The sequence below is a fragment of the Haemorhous mexicanus genome, chromosome Z (genome assembly GCF_027477595.1).
Source record: "Haemorhous mexicanus isolate bHaeMex1 chromosome Z, bHaeMex1.pri, whole genome shotgun sequence".
Lineage (NCBI taxonomy): Eukaryota > Metazoa > Chordata > Aves > Passeriformes > Fringillidae > Haemorhous > Haemorhous mexicanus.
The window spans coordinates 28,253,557-28,261,636 of record NC_082381.1 but is presented as its reverse complement, the minus strand read 5'-3'; positions in this window follow the sequence as shown (position 1 = coordinate 28,261,636).

Below are 8,080 nucleotides of genomic sequence, written 5' to 3'. Positions count from 1 at the left end.
AGTAAATGTCATTTTTCCTGTATTAAGGCCAAATGGTGCAACCAGAGATTTGGCATGGAGGAAAGGAGCCTCTGTCACTGTTGGCTTCTCTTACACCTGATCATTGTCAGGAGCGTGTGTTTGATTAATTTTTATTTATTTAGGTTTCTTTGTAAAATTTGTTCAGGTTTTTGTTTTTTCTTTTCTGTTTTTCTTGGTATTGCATGAAGGATTTTCAACAAGAGCCAAGATAGACTCAGATCTCTGTGAAAGGGCTCTGGGATTTCTGGAGGCTGCTGCAGAGCACAGGGAGGACCGTGATGGAGCTGTTGTTTGAAGGGATGGGAAGGGGGATCTAAAACAGACCAAAAAGACATGAAAGGTATCCAGGGTTGGGGACACTAAAACAGAAACATTTAACACAGATATGTCTTAGTAATGGGGAGAGAAGTAAAAAGTGTCAGCAAGAAAATGCCCATGGACCTCTGCTCCCTGCAGATGTGGAGCTCTCACAGAGGAGGGATGGCTCTACCACAGCTCTTTGTTATGAGAAATCCTGTGGTGCTTAGTCCATTCTGCTCCAAATATAATGATGCTTTTTCATGAATCTGTTTTATGTGCAAAACAAAGGGGGTTTTGAGCAATTTTTTGTTTTATTTGCTTCTTCTCAATTAGCTACAGCAACCCAAAGCAGGACAACTGAAATTTAGGTTTCTCTGACTTGACTTCTCTCTTAATTTTTTTTTCCCTTCACCTTGGGGGTGTGATGCTACTGAAAGTTGAGAAATTTTAGGAACAGCATTGTTGGAAGATTATATTCAGTTTTGAGATAATTAATAACCTTGTGGGGAGGAGAGCATAAACCATTTTAGGCAGATAGTATCAATTTGACCTAGCTTTAAGGACGTAAAAGACCAAAGAAATAAACATGTGTTTATTGTTTTTTAGAAAGAAAAAGATATGATCTCCATTATAAAAAGTAATGTGTCAAGTAAAACATTTCCCAAGTTCCTTAAATTTAATTGACATAGTCATTATAGTAAATAGAGTATAGTACCTTATGATAAGAGGAAGAAACTGAAGTATTTTTAAAGTAAATGAATACTGTTGTAGACTATAATAAATAGTGGCTTTTATTAATCCATTGATAGAGCAGGATTGTATTATTCCTACTATTTCATATCTTGTTTGTTAGCCTGGACAGACCTAAGAACTGCCAACTACTGTGTTCCAGGATGATTGGGCAGAATACTACTCTAGGGGACAGGCAAATAAACCAGCTTGTGAGTTTAGGATCTCTCCCATGTGGGTCTCTTTCAGTAGATGTTAAAGATAGCTAAAAGAGGAAAAAAAAGCTCAGCCAAAACCCCTTAGATTAAATCTTGCAACCTCAGAGAAAGTGAGTTGCAGTGAGAAGATAAATACTGGCCTATTAAGATTGACTTCTTTTTTTCCTTTTTTTTTTTTTCCAGTAAGATGTTGAAAACACTCCCAAGGAAACAATAAAGTACCTGGAGACACTGTCAGTTTTGACCACACTGACTGTAAGTGCCCCTGTTTAAAATCCTGACTCTGTACACAAGGAGATTCCCTTTTCTCTCCTCTGTGCTCCTTCCCCATCCTCAGCCTTCCCAGGCAAAGGAAAATTTTGGCTGATGTAGGGTCATGTGCTGAGGCCTTTCAAGAAGCACCAAAATATGTAAATATTTTTCTGGGTCTACCAGTAATTTCACAGTGATTCTCCAGAAAACTTGTTGTCTGGACATGCTGGAGTCTTCCATGTGTAAGGCCACGTGGATAGGAAAAGCAGGTGTGAGAAGGGCAAAACGTTTTACTTTGTGACAACAGAAATATGTTTATGACTTTTTGTTCCCCTTCCTTCAAAATCCAAAGCCTGGCAATAGCCAGAGCCGCTCTGTGAGAGGAGAGGCAGCCCAGCTGTGAGTGGGAAGGAGTGAACTGGCTGCCAGTGTCATTTTTGTTTATGCTGCTGAGAAATGGGCTTTCCCCAGGAATCAGGTGGAGGGTTTTGTTTCAATACCTACCAGAACTGTTAATCCTTTTTCCTTGATCACCACTGTGTTAGATCTGTGCTTGGGGCTGATAAAGAACACACAGTCTGTGGTCAGACTGAATTCCTCACAGCTGGTTCTGCTCCACAGAGGAGTCTTCTGCACTGAGAGAAGCCGTCTCCATTTCCTCTCTGAGCAAGTCTGACGCATTACGCTTTTGGCAAAAACAAAATCTCCCAGTGCAGAGGCTTCTCTTCTATCCCTCCCCTCATGATCACTGACTTTTCTTTTTCCTACTTGAAAACAGTTTTCTCCTTTCAAGTCTGACAGGATTTTGGAAGCTATTTGGAGAAATTAGTTATTTGATTAAAGCACTTCCCCCTCCCATCCCAGTTTCTAGAGCTTTTTGCCAGAGATCCTCTTTTTGGGGGGGATCTTCAGCATCCATTTCAGCTCCCAGACCAAAGCAGGAGGATAAGGCAAGCACAGCTTCCTCTCACCCTGGGCACTTTAGAATTCTAATCAGCTCAGGGGAAGTTTCCTCTAGGAAATTGTGAAGTGAAGCTCTCTCTTTTATCAGCCTTTCCATGAAAGTGTGGATTTGAGGATTTTTTTTTTTATCATCTCACAAACATGTAACTAAAAAATATAAGCAGTTTCTGTTAGAACTGTTGGATGCAGTATCTGGCAGATGTGAGGCTGCTACAGCTCCCTGCTCCAGGTCCAACAAGCAGTGAGGCTGAAGGTGTACCCCAAACCATTTATTTTCTTTTACATTTTATATATTCTAAAGAATTTCTTAACTGATTAAAAACATGAAAAATATGATGGTGTTATGTATTTGCTTGACTCCTCTGTGAATTACAAAAAAGAGGAGCAATAGAGAGCCAGTGTAAATTGCCAATGAGAGCAGGAGAAAGAGTGAGGCTTGAGAGAAAAGGTGAATGTGTACTAATTTAGTAAAAAGAGTTTCCATGGTTTCTGGAGATGTTTGTTCTGATGAAGAATTCGAAAGCATCTTCATTAACTAATGGGCTATTTCTGCAGTCTGGCAGGCCCCAGTTTTCAGTCTGTGATGACCCTCCTTTCCTGCACAAGGTGTTTTTGAGGGTTGCTCACAGCAGTGTGAAATGCCTGCAGATTTGTCCTCCCTGCCTCTGCGCTGTGTGAGAGCAGTTGTTTCATCTCTGCATGTCTGAATGCTAAGCCAGTTTTATCAGCAACCTGATTGGGTTCTCATTAAGAACAAAGCCTGTGTTTTTACATCCAAAATGCCATGTGTTTCTCATAGCAATTCCAGCCTATTACCCAGGCTGCATTTTTTTTTCCATGGGTATTTGCAGGCATTCAGCTCAGATCAGTGTTTCTTTTTACTTCCTCAGAGAAGCCCTAACCATTTTGGCAGTTCACATCAAGCCCTACCAGCCATGAAAATGCCAGGGGACAGATTGCAGTTTTCTTTTTCCAAGAGCAATCTGCTTTCACCCAGATAAAAATAAAAATTTAGTGTGTTAAGGAGCTATGGGAAACCTGGGGTTTTCAAAAAGGTTGGCATTAAAAATTGTGTTTGTCATTTCATGCTGAAAACCTTGTTCAGTGTGCAGAGGCAGGGCTCATCAAAAGAAGAATTTCTGAAATGGTAAATAATGACCTTTGGGTTTTTTCCTCCCAAAAGACATCATAAAAAAACATCTTTCAGTGTATAAAGTTTCCCTGTGATCAGCTCTGGTTGTGCATGTAAAACGGATATATCGCTAATCAATCCTTGAGTCATTCACGTGCTAGAAATAGGCAAATCAAAAAATAAAAACCATTATGGTGAACTGAATGACTTGTTTATGGAAGAATAATAATTAAAAAATGAAGTATTTCTTAAGAGACATTTGGCTATTGTTTATTTACATTAGGTTTTCTGATGTGGTCACTGTGCAGTGAAAACAGAGTCAGAGCCAGACTCACACTGCACTTTTGAATGTGAGGGCTGAAAAGGCAATTTAAAATGAGAGTCACATTTATATTGTGAGACACTCTGCCTTTTAATTTTCCCTGCTCACATGTAAAACCAAAAAGTAATAATTTTTAGTGTGCAACTAACACTAGAAGTTAAAAATGTTAGGGAAGATTTCAGTTTACACTTCTAAGACAGCTCCTCCATATTGTAGGACAAATAAATGTATTAGACATGCTGAAAGTTGAAGGAAATGGTGCCAGGCTGATTGGATCTTGATTTTTCCTTTATGCATTTCTAGAAGCTGTATGAAAAGAAAATAATGTACAGGGAAAAAAAAAATATGCATGCCTGTGGTTTAAAAAAACTAATTGGAAGAGAAAAATCCTAATTGAAATTCCATTTGTGTACCAAAAGGAAAATCTCTACATGCTATGAGACCTGAGGGTAAAAATACCTAACACCTGAAAATGTATGCGCTGGATCCTTAGAGGGACAGCTGAAGTCAGCAAGACTAGAAATTGCCTGGTGAGGAGAAACACAAACTTTTCATTGTTTTAAAGTTCCTCCAAAGCCCCAATGATCAGAAGAACATAGTTTTAAGCATTGAGAAACAAACATTTTAAGACTTGGCCAATAAAATTGATATGTGCTGCTTTTTGTATTCACAAATATCTCATATTGCATTTATCTCATTTTGGTTTTAATTTTCACTCCTGTTGGGGTGAAGGTAGTAGCTGTGCCCAAAGGAATACATTTAATAGGAGGGGAAATCTATCCCTGTCAATTCAAGATGTTGACAAGAAAAAAGAAAAAAAAAAATTCTGTTTTCTGCTTCAGAAAATGAGACTGAAAAAACTGAGTGTCCCCAGACAGCACCTGAGAAAGGTCCTGTCAGTCGGAGGGGCGTTTCTTAATTAAATCCTGACGATGAATCCCTCAAGAAAATACACACAGTAAACTCTATAAAGAGGAACCAAATAAATGTCAATGCTTTATTTTCACGTGAAACACCATTCTTAGTGAAAATCTAGTCTCTGAAGTGTTCATTGAGACTGTGGTAGCAGTGAGGATCAAGTGTCAGACCAGGTTGATGCTCAGAGCTGTCTAAAAACAGTTCAGAAGTCACCTGGCTGTGATTTCACCCTAAACTCTTACCTGTTCCACTTGCTGGGTTACACTTACTTCAGTAAACCAGTTCTACTGGCAAAAAGAGCTGGCAGAAGACAAAATCCAAAGTCATGAGTTCAGGCTGTCATGGAAAATCACCCTTTACATTTTTATGCACAATTATTGTTGATGGAGGTTTAGGTGAACGCAGTCTGAGCAGAGGAAAAGTGTTATGTGGATGATCTGGCTGCCAGAGGGTGTTGGTGGAGAGGGCTGAACATGTTCAGTGAACCCAGCGGGGAGGAACAACCACCCACTGCTCAGGAAAGGGCTGTGAGGGCAGAGGATGGACTGGATGGACTGCCACCTCCTCTGGGTGCCGAGGATGCTGTGACCAGCTTCAGTGTATCCTCATTCTGCTGCTGGTGTCACAGTGACCTAGTGGCGTGACTGGTGCCAGCTTCAGAGTCCCCTCCACCTACACCTAAATTCAGAAAACAGAAAAAAAAAAATCTTCCTAACAAAGCTTTTGTCTTCCTTTCTTTCCCTTCCCTGTAATTTCATTTTCAGCCATTCACAATCTGGTCTTAAAGGATTTTCTTTTATAGTTTTATTGGATTTCCATATAAATCAGTGGCAATTTAATGCCCACAACACAGTATTACATGCCAGGCAACATTGATTTTGAGGAGAAGAAAAAATCCCTCTGCTAGTGGTCAGCTTTCTGGCATCATAGTGGTTGTAATAGTTCTCAGTTCTTGTCCTGTTATGCTTTTAGAGTTCCCAAAGCTCCAGTCAGATGTAAAGACCCACTATGCATGCAGCCATGAACTGAAGCATTAACTTTTTCTCTCTTTTCTGCATTTACAGGGGAGTTTGTGCTGAATTCTGGCCAAATTAGCCCAAACAACACCTTCATGTGTCCTACAGGTGGCTGTTCTGCAGCTCCTCCTCTTCTTCCTATGCCACAACACACACACCTTGCCTTTGCAGACTGTGAATGTGCACAGTAAGGGCTCAATGATGTATTCAGAATCTGATATTTATGGGGGGGAAAAAGAAAAAAAAAAAAAGAAAAAAGGAAAAAGAAAAAAAGGAAAAAATAAAAAAAAGAAAAAAGAAAAAAAAAAAGAAAAAAGAAAAAAGGAAAAAAGAATCCATGGGATTTTCTTAGCTAGGTTTTTTTTTTTTTTCATAAATGCTTGAACACATGAAGTCATCAGTCATTTCTGAGTGTGTAAGCAGAAATACACTTGCAGATGCTGTCCTGTTAAAAGTTAAACACTTCATTTGGGCAAGCAGTAGAAAGATACATAGAGGGAGCAACCTGACCGCTCCTGTTTTTCCATGTGCTAGAGATGTAAAGCTCAGATGCCTCTGCTCTGGGCATCACTCTATGGAACAAGCCTTCACTATTTTTCAGTGCAGCATGACACTCTGTATAATTAGTCCTCATTACTGTATGAAATGGCATGAGCAGACAAAGCCCTCTAGGGGAGAAGGTGAGCCCTGGAAGTGTTTAAATTATCATTTCACATGAAGGAAATGGATGCAGAACAGCACTGACACAGAGAACTTGACATAATGGCTTTGAAGTGATGCAGTGCATCATCATCTCATTTCTCCAATGAGAAGCACTAAACACTGTCAAATTCATCAAACTTCACCACAAAATTCATTTCAATATGTCTGACAATTCAATCCCTTGACCATCAAAATGCAATAAAATCCCTAAAGTTGGTTTTGAGCTTGCTGGACATCAGTGCAAGGTCATCTCTGGTATGACCCTTCTGTGCCCTTCTCAGGAAACATGAACTTGTGGCCCTTGGGACAAACTCGTTACTTGTGTTAATGTTTGTAAACATTTCTCTACGGACAAAGAAGGTTCAAACATAGAATACAAGGGCCAGCTTGGATTAAAAGAGCCATGTACTGTAATAAATGGCAGATTTATAATATCCACTGAGATATTTCTTTTAACCCAGCACTTGATTAATCAGTTTTATTCCTTTACTTGTTATGTGGAATTAGAATAGAAGAGGATTCAATGTCAGAGCATAAATCAATTAGTTACCATGCTTTGTGTGACAGAAAGAAAAATTCTCTTTTTTGAAGAAAAGTGCATATTGACACATTATGCATTTCTACAAGTGTGCTGTATTGACAGATTGCTGTTCAAATGAAAGCAACTTATGCCGATAGATTAATTTTCCTTGGACTCATTCAGATGAGGCTCTATTTGTATTGTTCTATTTCTCATTTCTGGCTGAGAATTGTGGCTTGGCAATTCAGTGAGTACACTCTAAAACAGATGCTTTGAAACGAAAACAAATTAAGTTGAACACAGTTGCTTAAGACTGAGACCAAAACCAGCCACAAGTCTTTATTAAATATCAATTGCTTGAAATTGGCACAAATGTGTCTTCTCAGCCTTTTTGCTAGTTGAATAAGGGATTTGTCCTAGAAATCTCCCTCCTTTTCAGCTACGCAGTCACAATTTATCCTTCCGAAAGCTGCTGTAATCAAGGATTTAAACTGATGAGAGGAGAGAGTCCTGCTTGTCATCTCTATCTTCAGAGACAGTGACAGGCTTTCCCAGCACTCCTGGAATTACATTGTGTAACGTCCCCATGTCAGTCTCCAGTCCCAGGCCCAGAGAACTGCCGGTCCCATCACTGTGAGACACTGCTGGGGTTTGGAATGGTTGTCAGGGAAGCCAAATTCGCATCACTTTGTGATGCCAGTGGAGATGATCCACAGATTTTCCACAGAAACATTTTTCCAACACAAACAACATTATTGCAAAAATAACAAATGGAATCTGGAGGCAAAGGATCCCATTTTAGGAAGTAAGAAGAGCAAGGATCTAGGGAGATGAGTCTGCAACAGGAACTCATTCAACACAAACTCACCAGAGTGCCACCAGAGTGGCCTTTCAGGTTTTTAAGCATCTTGTACCTATTCCTTCCAAAAGTAGCAGCATTTTTCTCACCTAGCAGATGTATCCCGTTCTGCTCTGAGTTTTCTGGTT